Below are 15,553 nucleotides of genomic sequence, written 5' to 3'. Positions count from 1 at the left end.
TTTACTCTTGAATAGTTCATTTTGCTGTGCAGAAGCTCTTTAGTTTAATTTGGTTTCATTTGTCAATTTTTGTTTTTGTTGTAATTGGTTTTGGCATATTCTTTATGAAATCTTTGCCCGTTCCTATGTACAGAATGATATTTCCTAGGTTATCTTTCAGGGTTTTTATAGTTTTATGTTTTACATTTAAGTCTTTAATCCCTCTTGAGTTGATTTTTGTATGCGGTGTAAGGAAGGGGTCCAGTTTCAATCTTCTGTATATGGCTAGCCAATTATCCCAGCACCATTTATTGAAAAGGGAATCCTTTCCCCGTTGCTTGTTTTTTGTCAACTTTGTCAAAGATAAGATGGTTGTAGGTGTGCAGCTTTATTTCTGGACTCTCTATTCTGTTACACTGGTCTTTGCATCTGTTTTTGTACCAGTACCATGCTGTTTTGGTTACTGTAGCCTTGTAGTACGGTTTGAAGTCAGGCAACACAATGCCCCCAGCTTTGTTCTTTTTGCTTAGGATTGCCCTGGCTATTTGAACTCTTTTTTGGCTTCATATGAATTTTAGAATAGTTTTTAAAAAATTCTGTGAAGAATGTCATTGGTAGTTTGATAGGAATAGCATCAAATCTGTAAATTGCTTTGGGCAGTATGGCCATTTTAACAATATTGATTCTTCCTATCCATGAACGTGGAATATTTTTCCATTTGCTTGTGTCATCTCTGGTTTCTCGGAACAGTGTTTTGTAATACTTGTTGTAGAGATCTTTTACCTCCCTGGTTAGCTATATTCTTAGGTATTTTATTTTATTATTATTATTTTTTGTGGCTATTTTGAATGGAATTACATTTTGGATTTGCCTCTCAGCTTGGACGTTGGATTTGTGTACACTGATTTTCTATCTTGAAACTTTGCTGAAGTTGTTTACCAGATCTAGGAGTTTTTGGGCAGAGACTATGGGTTTTCTAGGTATAGAATCATCTCTTCTGCAAACAGATGATTTGATTTCCTCTCTTACTATTTGGATACCTTTTATTTCTTTTTCTTGCCTGATTGTCCTGCCTAGGACTTCCAGTACTATGTTGCATAGAAATGGTGAGAGTAGGTATCCATGTCTTGTTCCAGTTCTCAGGGAGAATGCTTCCAGCTTTTGCCCATTCAGTATAATGTTGGCTGTGGGTCTGTCATAGATGGCTCTTATTATTTTGTGGTATATTCCTTCAATGCCTAGTGTGTTGAGGGTTTTTAACATGAAGAAATGTTGAATGTTATCAAAAGCGTTTTTTGCATCTATTTACATGATTGTGTGACTTTTGTTTTTAGTTTTCTTTATATGGTGAATTACATTTATGGATTTGTGTATGTTGAACCAACCTTGCATCCCAGAGACAAAGCCTACTTGATAATGGTGGATTAACTTTTTGATATACTACTGGATTTGGTTTGCTTGTATTTTGTTGATGATTTTTGCATCTATGCTCGTCAAGGATATTGACCCAGTTTCCTTTTTTCTATTCTGTCTCTGCCAGGTTTTGGAATCAGGATGATACTGACTTCATAAAATGAATTAGCAATGAGTCCTTCCTCCTCAAATTTTTGGAACAGTTTCAGTAGGAACCTCTTCTTTATACATCTGGTAGAATTTGTCTGTGAATCCACCTGGTCCTGGGCCTTTTCTGGTTGGTAGACTTTTTATTACTGATTCAGTTTCAGAACTTGTTATTGATCTGTTGAGGGATTCCATTTCTTCCTGGGTCAATCTTGGGAGGCTGCATGTTTCCAATAATTTATCCATTTCTAGTTTTTCTAGGTTTTCTAGTTTGTGTGCATAGAGGTGTTCATAACAGTCTCTGAGGGTTTTTTTGCATTTCTGTGGGGCCAATGGTAATGCCCCTTTTTTCATTCTGATTGTATTTACATGGATCTTCTGCTGTTCCCCCCCCCCCCTTTATTAGTATAGCTAGTGGTCTATTAATCTTATTTGTTCTTTTAAAAAACAAATTGTGGGATTTCTTGATCTTGTGTATGGCTCTTTGCTTCTCATTTTCTTCAGTTCAGCTCTGGTTTTGGTTATTTCTTGATTTCTGTTAGCTTTGGGGTTGGTTTGTTCTTGTTTCTCTAGTTCCTCTAAGAGTGGTGTTAGGTTGTTCACTTGAGATCTTTCTAACTTTTTGATGTGGGCATTTAGCACTATAAATTTCCCTCTTAACAACTGCTTGAGCTGTGTCCCAGAGATTATGGTATATTATATATTTCTCATTAATTTCAAAGAATTTCTTGATTTCCACCTTAATTTTATTGTTTACCCAAAAGTCACTCAGGAGCAGGTTGTTTAATTTCTGTGCAATTGTATGGTTTTGAGTGAAGAAAATCTTATTTTTGTGCTTGAGAGCCAGTCAATATGAGAGAGCCAAGTAAGTAGTAATGAAGACAGATTTTACTTTGGTGCATAGACTTTTTGACCTGGAGAAGGAACACCAGGTATCATGTAGTAGAGTTGCTGATACATTTGGTAGTTTACTGTCTCATTTTAATTATAAGTGGCTAAAATTGCATTGCACTTTGCTCAAGTTTTAGTTTTTTTTAGCCTTTTCAAAAACCATTTTTAAAATTGCTTCTCAATTGTACATGAAGGAAATACATATGTGACTATAGGACTAATGTTCAGGAGTTCTCCATCAATCATATATTCTCCATCAGTCACATATTCGAAGGAAGGAAAGAGGGAGAATTTTATTTACTTGTTGTTCCTTAGCCTGGGTTTATATAGATGGTTTTCACAGCATTTTTATGGTTTGCATTTATTTCAAAATTTTGCTAGAACTGTCATCTCCAGTTTCCTTTTCAAAGACATACAGTACAGGGTGGTATATTTTCAAAAAAGCTCTGGTATACTTAAATTACCTGCATCTGAGCCGGTAGTGAAATAATTGTCCTTTGTGACTTCATGTTCTGCCTCATCAATCTAAGGATAACATCATCTCCTCAATTAAACAAAATAATGCATTAAGACCCACTATGGATTTTTTTGGCTTGCTTGTCGACATTTTCTTTCTTCCTATTATGTGTATTCTGCCAACGTACCTATTATTGGAAAAAAAAGTCATCGAGGTACTTAGTGTCAGTGCTGCATCTGGCTGCATATTAACACGGGACCACTAGAGGGCATGCTCCTCCTTAGCAACTGAAATAGTTGCAGGCGTTTGCTCAGACTCCTCGTGGCAGGGGAAGCATTTGTTTTTCATTTTTTATTTTCTTTTTCAACAATCTAAGATGGGACGAGAACAGGGGATGAATTTAAAAAGAAAGAAATGAAGACTGGACGGGACATTTAGTCTATGGAGTCTAAGCCTGTAACTGATCCAAAGTTTGTTGAGAAGGTAGAAAAATAGCTGTTTGGGCAGGCAGAAAATGAAGTATCAAACGATCCATTCTTCATACTTTAATACTTTAATAAATATTTGAATGGGGAATATACTTAATTTTAATGACACCCCCCTCCTCCTAGCTCCACTCATAATAGAGGATTAACGGGCAGTAAAGAGCTGTGGTCAGGAACATGGATTTGGGAGAAGACAGACTACTTTGCTACAAAATTTGTCTCTGCCACTTACTGGCTTTTTGACCTTGGAAAAATTAGTTAAACTTTGTTTGCCTCAGTTTCCTCATATACAAAATGAAAATAGTACCTATGGAATATTGTGACCGTAAAATAAATTTAAAAATTAAATTGCTTAGCTGGGCATGGTGGCTCACTTCTGTAATCCCAGTGCTTTAGGAGCCTACGGTGGGAGAATCGCTTAAGCCCAGGATTTTGAGGTTACAGTGAGCTATGATGGTGTCACTGCACTCCAGCTTGGGGTGACAGAGTGAGATGCTGTTTCTAAAAAATAAATATATAAAGTAATTAAAGTGCCTAGAACAGGGCCTGGAATATGGTAAGCTCCGTTTAAATATTTGTTGCTGGTACTAGTACTGCTTCTAGTTCTGGCTGTCCAGGTGTGTAATGAGATGGTGTAAGGGCAAAATCACAGGAGGTTTTTTTTTTTTTTTTTTTTTTTCATTGTCTTAGAAGTGAGGTAGATGCCCAAGATTGGGGCAGGAAGTAGGAAGAGTCATCTAATAGAGGAGAAATCAGGAATAAGGGATGATAGGGAGACACGCTTCTGAGACATGTTTCAGACGGATTCCATAGTAGGGATTTAAATTCTTATTCTGTCTTTGTAATCCTGCTCAACCCCCTTTTTAGCTTTTATACTATATACCTTTTCACATAAGTAAGAAACCCCAAACCAACTGTCTTCTTATCCTGTATTTTTTGAGCACTGATCATTTGCTAGGGACTAGCTAAGTGCTTTGTAAAGATCGTCTCATTCAATCTTCACACAAACCCCTGAGATTCTTACTTCTGGGATTTCTTAATTCTTACCCTCTGGGGTGGGTAGTAGGGTTATCCGTATTTCACAGATGAGGAAACAGAGACACAGAGAGGTTAAAAAAACTTTACTAATTTGTACCTAAAGTGACAACATGCTAGTGTCAAAGATAATAATTAATGAATTGATTGTGGCCTACCTCTGTACCTTCATTTTCTAAAAAGGAAACCGCCATATTCATATTAATATTCCAGCCAGACTGATCTAATTATATGCTGCACTATTTCATACTACAGTGCCTTTACACTCTCTGGTCTTTCTGCCTCAAATACTTCTTTTTTTTTTTTTTTTTTTGAGACAGAGTCTCGCTCTGTCACCCAGGCTGGAGTGCTGTGGCCGGATCTCAGCTCACTGCAAGCTCCGCCTCCCGGGTTCACGCCATTCTCCTGTCTCAGCCTCCCGGGTAGCTGGGACTACAGGCGCCGCCACGTCCCCCGGCTAGTTTTTTGTAGTTTTTAGTAGAGACGGGGTTTCACCGTGTTAGCCAGGATGGTCTCGATCTCCTGACCTCGTGATCCGCCCGACTCGGCCTCCCAAAGTGCTGGGATTACGGGCTTGAGCCACCGCGCCCGGCTCAAATACTTCTTTTCCCAAGTTCCTGTTCATCCACTACAGAACCTTTCCTCATAAGCTCAAGCAGAAACCACTTCTTTCTCCTTTGTGCCACCACTGCACATTGTATAACTAGGTCTCGTGCTTCTCCCATTGTATTGAAATTATTTATTTACATGCTTCTCTATTAGACATCAAGTTTTTAAATTAGGAATCATGTCCCTTCCTTCCCCCATCCCCTAACTCCTAATATAGTGTTTGTCACATGATAAAGACATCGTGATGAAGACATGATAAAGTATATAGAACAGTGTGGTTCAAGCGATTCTCCTGCCTCAGCCTCCCAAATAGCTGGGATTACAGGTGTGCATCACCACCTCTGGCTAATTTTTGTATTTTAGTGGACACGGGGTTTCACCATGTTGGCCAAGCTGGCCTTGAACTCCTGACCTCAGGTGGTCCACCTGCCTCGGCCTCCCAAAGTGCTGGGATTACAGGTGTGAGCCACCACACCTGGCCTTCTAGACATTTTTTAAAGCATTCTCTCTCTGTGTGTATCTGCCTATGCAAAGATCCTTTAATAAATAAAATAAAAATGACATGTAAATTATTTATATTATTATTTTAAAAATTAGTAATGTTGTGAAGTTCTTTCTTTGCCCATGCATTTGTGTTTACTTATGTTTAGTTTATGTTTAGAACTATTCAGGTTCTCCAATGTATAATATATTTAACCACTGTCCTCATTGATAGTAACATTTCTCACATTTTTGACACTAAATTTTACACTGAACATCTTTTACATATAAATATACTTAAATGAAAATTTAAAGGATAGATTCCCCAAAAATGGAGTTGGTGGGTGAAATGTGATTAATTAAAAAAAAAAATTTCAACTGTTTTTTTTTTTTTTTTGAGACGGAGTCTCGCTCTGTCGCCCGGGCTGGAGAGCAGTGGCCGGATCTCAGCTCATTGCAAGCTCCGCCTCCCGGGTTCACGCCATTCTCCTGCCTCAGCCTCCTGAGTAGCTGGGACTACAGGCGCCCGCCACCTCGCCCGGCTAGTTTTTTGTATTTTTTAGTAGAGACGGGGTTTCACCATGTTAGCCAGGATAGTCTCGATCTCCTGACCTCGTGATCCGCCCGTCTCGGCCTCCCAAAGTGCAGGGATTATTACAGGCTTGAGCCACCGCGCCCGGCCTCAACTGTTTTTTTAGGTTCAGGGGGTCCATGTACAGGTTTGTTATGTGAGTGTGTATATATATGTATATACACACATGTATATATGTGTGTGTATATGCACACATATATACACATCCATATATGTACATATATGTGTGTGTGTATATATATATACACACACACACACACATATATATATATATATATATATATATATTTTTTTTTTTTGAGACAGAGCTTTGCCCTTGTTGCCCAGGCTGGAGTGCAATGGGGCAATCTCTGCTCACTGCAGCCTCCACCTCCCGGATTCAAGCAATTCTCCTGCCTCATCCTCCCGAGTAGCTGGGATTACAGGCATGTACCACCACGCCTGTCTAATTTTGTATTTTTGGTAGAGATGGGGTTTCTCCATGTGGGTCAGGCTGGTCTCAAACTCTTGACCTCAGGTGATCCGCCCACCTCGGCCTCCCAAAGTGCTAGGATTATAGGCATGAGCCACCGCGTCTGGCCTACGTGGATAATATAGCATGATACTGAAGTTTGGGATGTGACTGATCCCATCACTCAGGTAGTGAGCATAGTATCCAATAGTGTTTCAACCCTTGCCTCCCTTCCTTCCTCCCACAACATTTAAAATTTTTATAGATTTATTTCTATATTATCTTCTGCCTAATTCATATACTTAATATAAATTCTGAGGTTGTTTGTTTCTCTATTTTGTCAACACATTATTTTAAAAATATTTAATATATTGGGTGAAAAATATATTCATTTCTCTTACTATAGTGAGATTGTGCTCTTTTCATATATTTCTTTATTATCTTTTTTCCATGTGTTGTCAGGTGTTTAAGTTTTAGTTGTGAGTTTGTCTTTAGTGTGTTTTTCTTTATTTTTTATTTATTTATTTATTTTTTGAGACGGAGTCTCGCTCTGTCGCCCGGGCTGGAGTGCAGTGGCGGGATCTCAGCTCACTGCAAGCTCCGCCTCCTGGGTTGACGCCATTCTCCTGCCTCGGCCTCCTGAGTAGCTGGGACTACAGGCGCCCGCCACCTCGCCCGGCTAGTTTTTTGTATTTTTTTTTTTTTTAGTAGAGATGGGGTTTCACAGTGTTAGCCAGGATGGTCTCGATCTCCTGACCTCGTGATCCACCCGTCTCGGCCTCCCAAAGTGCTGGGATTACAGGCTTGAGCCACCGCGCCCGGCCAGTTTAGTGTGTTTTTCTTATGGGCAATCCTGTTCTACCACAGTTGTGGGAGTATTTCTTTGGAGTGGTTTTGCATTTGCCTTTTCTAAGTCCTTAGGGTTATTATCAGATTGAGACCTAATTTTAAGTTAAATTCCTGGCTCAGAGGCTCCTTTATATCATAAGTCATGTAAGTTTATACTCCAAAATTACATATATTATAGATAATATAAGTTGGTACTCCAAACTTACATACAGAGGCCTGGAATTTTCCCTTCCACTTTTTATCATGAATATTTTCAAACAGAAGTTGAATGAATAATACAAATAATACCCATATATCCATCATCCATATTTAACAATTGTTGACATTTTGACAAATTTGACTTTCTGCTTAGGTGATTTGTTTTTGTTTTAGTGTTGAGTTGTACAGTCTTTAAATTCAGAAAATGTTCTAGGGAGAAATTAGCAATGTATTTGAAGTCTCCTGAAAGCTCTACCAAAGGCTCTGATGGCTTTTTGGTCCCCTAGCAGCAGCCATCTGTGGGTACAAAACCCAGATTCTCAGCCTCCTGCCTGCGCTCAGAATTAGCAAACCTCAGAATAAAGCAGTTGTAGCAATCTGCTCACCTTTCAGATTTCTCTCTTCTTGAATCTTATTGCCCTCTCACCCCCTACCCAGGTTCTTATTGCCTAACAGGAATGAGAGACTAGAAGAGTTAAATGGGGAAGAGGGAAAGCTAATACAAGGGTGCATTATTAAGTTGGTTACTGTTTTGGGCAATTGGGACTCCATTCTTCTGGAGCTCTGAGGAGCTGTGTAGAATGCACCTTAAAATTGTGTCCCCAAGTGATAAAAGAGGGGACAGTTTATCCACTAGCTTCCTTCCATCATTGGATCAGGATTTCCTCATGGGGTGTTGGCACCCGCACAGTTCCAGGTTTGTTCCGTACAGGGCACATCCGTACTTGTAGTGTCAGAGGAGCCCTGGGACAGAAAGCAAGAGATTCATGGTTGGCTGAGGCAAGGTGTTATCAGTTTGCACTTGCCCGAGGTTGGTTTCTGTAGCAAGAGCTGAAGTAAAAGGTGAAGATGTGATACTACAAAAGAGGCGTCCATACAGTGCCCACATTGCCCTAACATTGCCTAGTACCCTTCAAGCTAATTTGTTGCTTTTTGACATACTTGCATTCATGTTTGAGCAATTCCTTTATTTCTGATGGAACAAAATATTGTAGACTCACCTTGTACTTTCCTACAAATTTTTCCTTTTTCACCTAAAGCACAGGGAGAGGTATTACTTTCTAGTTTCCCTTTCACTTAATTTATAGTTTTGCAAAAATTATGAATTATATAGAAGTCTCAATTCCAACTCCTTGCTTAGTGCTTGTCCAAGGCCTTGTTCCCTCGTCTTTGTGTGTATTTAAATCCAAACCCTTAGCCATTACTACAGCTAATGATTTTCTACTCCAATTAGATGACTCTCAGCTCGTGAAGGTTACCTCAAGTTGCATCTTTACCTGTTGTCCCATGTTGATATATTCTGATTCAGCGAGGACCCAATAGCATTTTTCAAGAATAGACCAATTACTTGCTGAAAGGGAATGACTTGCTCTAAAATATCCTACTGGCCTCCTTTGAATTATCCTACCAATCTCCAGGTTGGTTTGCTTTAGGCTCCAATCTACATGGATTTGCCAAAGATGGTTCAAGTACCACTAATTTGTTAGGGCTAAGTGCAGACTGTCTACCTATGGCCTGAACCACCTGAACAGCCTTTTCAGTATGTCACCAAATCCTGGAGGGTTTTCAGTTTTCTAGCAAATATGTTTGAACACCCAAATGTGAAATATATTGCCTTAAAAATTCAGAGAGGCCTATGAATCCTGCCTTTTAAAATGGCAAATTATTTGATATTTTGGAGGGGATATTTAAGTGCTCCAGACATCAATCAGAATCAACTAAAGGACTGGTTAAAACACCAATTTTTGGGCCCCATCCTCAAAATTATGGATTCAGTACATCTAAGGTGGAGCCTAAGAATATGCATTTCTAACAAGTTCCCAGGTGATACTGTTGGTTTAGGACCACACTGAGAACCACTGCCTGATAGACCAAGACTTCAATGGCATGAGGCTTACCAAGGCATCTAGGGTACCATATTGTCCTGCTTTCCTTGTAGCATCTGTAGGATATCATCAATGGAGTGAACCAGCAGGATATCCTGTAAAATGGTGAGATGTTTAAGTTTTCTGCAGGATAAATGGTAGGCCAGATTGAAAGAGTTATATATATAGTTATCTGAAGAGTTATATAGGCCTGAAGATGATGAAGGTATGTTGTTTCTGCCAGGAGAAAAGCAATTTGATTATGATTTTTTGCTTATTTATTAACTAGAAGAAATAATATCCACCAGATAGTATACATATATGTCATATAGATACATATTTAATGTTTTCTAGACAGTCTTGCTCTGTTGTCCAGGCTGGAGTGCAGTGACACGATCACAACTCACTGCAGCCTCAACCTCCTGGGCTCAAGTGATCCTCCCACCTCAGCCTTCTAACTAAGAAGCTGGGACTATAGGTGTGTACCACCACGCCTGGCTAATTTTTAACATATATATATATATACTTTTTGAGACAGGATCTCACTCTGTCACCCAGACTGGAGTGCAGTGGTGTGATCTTGGCTCACTGCAACCTCTGCCTCCCAGGCTCAAGCGATTCTCCTGCCTCAGCCTCCTGAGTAGCTGGGATTACAGGCACATGCCACTACTGCCTGGCTAATTTTTGTATTTTTAGTAGAAACAGTATTTCACCGTGTTGGCCAGGCTGGTCTTGAACTCCTGAACTCAAATGACCCACCTGCCTTGGCCTCCCAGAGTGCTAGGATTACAGGTGTGAGCCACCGCACCCGGCCTAATTTTTATTTTTTATTTTTGTAGAGGTGGGGTCTTACTATGTTGCCCAGGCTGGTCTCAAAGATCTGGACTCAAGCGATCCTTCTGTCTTGGCTTCCCAAAGTGTGAGGATTTCAGGCATGGGGCACCGTACCTGGCCATTAATAGGTTTATATTAAGCGCCAAGTACTGTATTGACTTGCTCTAGACCTCCATTGGAAAGCAGCTACAATTGGAGTCACCCCCTGATTAAATGAATGGTCATCTACTCCCATTCTTTATGAACCATCTGTATGGGCAAGATGAGTGACTTAAATCAAGACTATAATAGGAATTGCTTATGCTTCAGTTTTGAATCCTTTGCTAGTGGTACTAATCTTTGTGATTTCATTATAGATGCTTTACTGCTTTTGATTTTATTTTACTAAGAAGGGGAGGTTCAGAACTTCAATTTGGTTTTCCATCATAACGGACCTTGCTTCACAGGTCAGGGAGATAGTGTGGGGATTCTGGACAACAGGAATTTGGGAGATAACCAGAGGGTGACTTCAGGCTCTCACTATACCTGCTGCTTTTGTGGGGATAGGAAACTTCGTGGACTTGGAGTGTTTGTGATGCTTTGGGCGATACACGAGTATCCTCCATATATTCCTTTATCAGTTCTTGAGATCACATTTTATCACAATCAAGCCTCTCGTTTTCACTTAAGAGACATAGCAAAGCTTGAATTCAACTGGATTTGCAATATTTAACCATAGAGTCCAACTAAAACTTTGGTTTTTGGCCTCTTCAGCGTGCAGCTACAAGCAATAAAGAATTCTTTTAATATAGTTATAGAAATTCTAGTTTTCAGTTTTTACCTTGGGCCAAGAATTTAGGATCTATTGAGTTTGTTACTCTCTTCCTTTGGGTTATCCAGTGCCATAAGAAGCAACTATTCTACTCTACAGTTCTTAAATTCTTTCCCTTGGGGTTGCTTGGGCTCTGTTTTTTTTTTTTTTTTTTTTTTGAAGTGGAGTCTCACTGCGTCACGCAGGCTGGAGTGCAGTGGCACTATCTTGGCTCACTGCAACTTCTGCCTCCTAGGTTCAAGCAATTCTCCTGCTTCAGCCTCCCGAGTAGCTGGGATTACAGGTGCTCACCAGCACACCTGGCTAATTTTTATATTTTTAATAGAGATGGGGTTTCACCATGTTGGCCATGCTGGTCTCGAACTCCTGACCTCAGGCGATCCACCTGCCTTAGCCTCCCAAGGTGCTGGGATTACAGGTGTGAGCCAATGCGCCTGGCCTGCTTGGGCTCTTAAAGGCTTATCTCCAATGGGAACTTTGTTTTAGGTGATAATGTGTTTCAATTTGCCTATTTTGTCATTGTATGACAAGGACTACCAAGTCCCATCTGTTAATACTAGTAGTACTTCCTCTTTTCTCAGCTTCAGCCAGATTGGATAATAAATCTCAAATTTCCTCTATTTCACTGAAGGTCTATAGCTTTCAAGTATTTATGGTACAGTTTCTGAAAGCAAATGCCTGGATTTGCAGCTGTTGTAGAATATGAAGGACTCTGTTTCATAAAGTGGGAATATTCTTCAAACAGAAGGAGAGTTAGATGCCAAAAAGAATGACAACCATTCCTTGTGTAAACCAAAAAGTGACTGAGGCAGGTCTCAACTGATTTACAGGTTTATTTTGCCAAGGTTGAGGACGTGCCCAGGAACGAAACACAAATCACAGAAGCATCTGCGATCGGTGCTTTTTCCGAAGAGGGTTTTGAGGACTTCAGTATTTTAAGGGAAAAGAGCAAGCAGGAGGGGAAGGAGGTAAGGGGGAAAAAAAGACAAGGCAGAGTAGACAAGGAGGCAGGTGGTTACTTTGTTGTGAGGCTCTGATTAGCACTCAGTGAATCTACATTTCACATGTGAAAAGTAGGAGTAAAACAAAAGTCATTTACGCGTTCATCTGGGAGTAGAAAGAGGGATGATTTCTAGTCTTATTCTTGCCTTCTACCTGTGAAGATAAGCTAATAATTTACATTGTCATGGTGAGATTCAACATACAGTGGAATATTATTTGTCCGTAAAAAAGAATGAATTACTGATTGCTGTGGTTTAAATGTGTCCCCCTCTGTGTTAGTCTATTCTTGCACTGCTATAAAGAAAACCTGAGACTAGGTAATTCATAAAGAAAAGAGGTTTCATTGGCTTACAGTTCTGCAGGCTATACAGGAAGCATAGCAGCTTCTGCTTACTGAGGAGGCCTCAGGAAGCTTCCAATTATGGTGGAAGGCAAAGTGGGAGCAAGGCACTTCACACGACCAGAGCAGGAGGAAGAGAGAGAGGGGTGAGGTGCCACAAAGTTTTAAGCAATCAGATCTCATGAGAACTCACTATGGCGAGGACACTACCAAGGGGGAAATGTACCCCCATGATTCAGTCACCTCCTACCAGGCCCACCTCCAACACCAAGGATTACAATTTGATGGGAGATTTGGTGGGGACACAGATCCAAACCACATCATCCTCCAAAACTCAGGTATTGCCAGTGTGATGATATTAAGAGAGGGGCCCTTTTAGAGGTGGTTAGGCCATGAGGGCTTTGCGGATGGAATTAAGGCTCCTATAAAACAGGTATCATGCATTGCTGGTCTATCGCTTGCCCATCTGCCTTCTGCCATGTGAAGACATGGAGTTCCTCCCCTTAGAAGATACAATCATCACCAGGTAACTGAACATTCTGGTGCCTTGATCTTGGGCTTCCCAGCCCCCAGAACTGAGAAAATAAATTTCTCTTCCTTATAAATTACCCAGTCTCAGGTATTTTGTTGTTACAACACTAATGGACTGAGAAACTGATCTGAGCTATAACATGGATGAACCTCAAAAACACTACGCTAAATGAAACAATCCAGACACAAAAGATCTGTTTTCTTAAGCAGTTCCTCTGAACAAAATACTATACCAGCTGAATTAACCAGCCTTGCTGCAAAAATGGTCTTACTCTCATCTTTGGTGAAAATAAGATAGATTTATTTGTTTGTTTGCTTTTGTTTTCTGAGACAGAGCTTCACTCCTGTTGCCCAGGCTGGAGTGCAATGGTGCGATCTCGGCTCACTGCAACCTCTGCCTCCTAGGTTCAAGTGATTCTCCTGCCTCAGCCTCCCTAGTAGCTGGGATTACAGGCATGCACCACCACGCCCGGTTAATTTTGTATTTTTAGTAGTGATGGGGTTTCACCATGTTGGTCAGACTGGTCTCGAACTCCTGACCTTAGGTGATCCACCCGCCTCGGCCTCCCAAAGTGCTGGGATTACAGGCGTGAGCCACCATGCCTAGCCTGTGTCTTTTTATTATGAAAGAAATACATGCTCATAAAATATCAAACAGTAAAAAAACTTTAAAGTAAAAAAAAAAAGTGCCCTATTTACTCCATCCTTACTTCTAAATACTGAGATTACTATCACAGCGAACAAAAGGGTCACTTGCCATCATATCAATATAAATAGTCTAACAAATATCTTGTTTTCATAAAATTAACAATACTGAGCTATTAAATTGACTTCTGATATCAACTGCCTGGACTTAGGCCAAATTTCACAGGTTGAGGGCATGGCCTTCATAAGACTGCCATTACTTCAGATACCAGCCACAAGTTCAGGGGTTCCCAGGGGTGTCCTCACTCCTGATCAACTGACTGCAAATTTGGGGATTCCCATGATCACTTCAGGTTTTATGATTTCCTAGAATGACTCACTGAACTCAGGATAGTGCCATGCTTATGATTGCAGTTATTATAGCAAAAGGATACAAATCAGAACCAGCCAGAGGGAGAGATGCATGGGGTAAGGCCCGAGAGAGTCCTAAGTGGAAATTTCCATTGACCCCATCAATATATCATTTTCTTAGAACTTTAATGTGTGATAATACACAGAGTATTGCCAACCAGGGGAGCTTCAATGTCCAGAGGTTTTATTGGGGTCCATTATGTAGGCATGATTGATTGAACCATTGGTCACAAGTTGAACTCAATCTCTAGCTTCCCTTCCCCACCTGGGCTGATATAACATGGCTCAAGGCCCCAGTGCTCCAATCACATGGCTGGTCTTTCCAGCATGGCCAGCCCCATCCTGAATCACCTTCTTAGCATAAACGATCTTGGAGCCCATCATGAGAGACCTCATCGGGCCCACCATGAATAACAAAGACAATCCTATTACTTGGAAAATTCCAAGGATTTAAAGGCTACCTCCCAGGAAGTGGGGTAAAATCCAAGCAAATTCTTTACTACCCAGGTTAACTGCAGCAGGGTACAATATTCAGAGAGTAAACAAACAAGTGAAGGCACACGGTCAACCTCTCAGAGTTGTGGAACTTCCAGTCTTCCCTCATAATAGGTGCCGTACCACACATGACATGCAATCGATACTAGTAAAGCTTATCTTCCTTAAAGCTTTAAATCAGTATAAATAGATGTTTAGTGTTTTATCTCTGTGCCTTAGCAGATCCTCTTTTATACTGCCTAAAGTACTTGCACCCTATTTTGGAGATCACTGCCCAAGAGATCTCTTGGATAAATAATTTAAAGGGATAGGGGGGTAGATTCTATTATTGTTTCCAAATGTTTATGTTCTCCTTTGTGAAAGGATTAAACTTTGATACCCTTGACATATCTTTCTGTAGACAAAGTATATTTCCCTGTCTCGCTTACAGATAACTTGCATTGGCCAACAGAATCAGAGCAAATATAATGTACACCTTATCTGAATAAAGGATGCTACTACATGGTTCAGCTTACAAGGAGCTATTCTGTGATCTCAGCTTCCAGAATGAGAAAACACTTGGAAAGGAACCAAGCAGAGTTGCAGTCAGCTCCACGGTGACCCTAAGCACATGTGTAATGTGAGTGAGAAATACATGTTTGTGTTGTAAGCCACTTGGATTTTGGGGTTGTTGGTGATACAGTGTAATCCAGTTATAATGTGACTTATTCCAGGGAAAGAGTTATAATTTTAGGAATATGGTTTGCTTTCTAATTATGAGCTTAGATTGTATAGCCTCTGAGAATCAATGATCATTATTTCAAGGAGTATGTGTGCATGTATACCTGTCTATGTGCACATGCTGGTTAGGTCCAATAATTAATTGTGGAGAACTTAAAATTCTCTTATCCTTCCCTTATGCTTTGTCATTCCCCTTTCCCTTTTCTTACTAAATAATTTGATTCTAAACAAAGCAGTAGCAGGAGAGGTGTCTGTGTTGAGGTGGCTGGGAGAGCAGGAGTGGCCTGGCTGGCACAGGGTGAGAGCTTTAGCA

General features: G+C 40.3%; 1 protein-coding gene across 1 annotated transcript in view; it reads left to right on the top strand.

Annotated features, from left to right (window-relative positions):
- The window catches only part of NECAP1 (NECAP endocytosis associated 1), a 39,124-nt gene that overhangs the window by 21,638 nt on the left and 1,933 nt on the right, over positions 1-15,553 (top strand). The window contains exon 8 of the transcript XR_004059535.1: positions 14,951-15,139. The gene's annotated coding sequence lies outside the window, so the exon portion shown is untranslated. The remainder of the gene's footprint in view (positions 1-14,950; positions 15,140-15,553) is intronic.

This window comes from Rhinopithecus roxellana, chromosome 10, assembly GCF_007565055.1.
Source record: "Rhinopithecus roxellana isolate Shanxi Qingling chromosome 10, ASM756505v1, whole genome shotgun sequence".
NCBI classification, from domain to species: domain Eukaryota; kingdom Metazoa; phylum Chordata; class Mammalia; order Primates; family Cercopithecidae; genus Rhinopithecus; species Rhinopithecus roxellana.
This window is presented reverse-complemented; position numbering and strand designations above follow the sequence as displayed.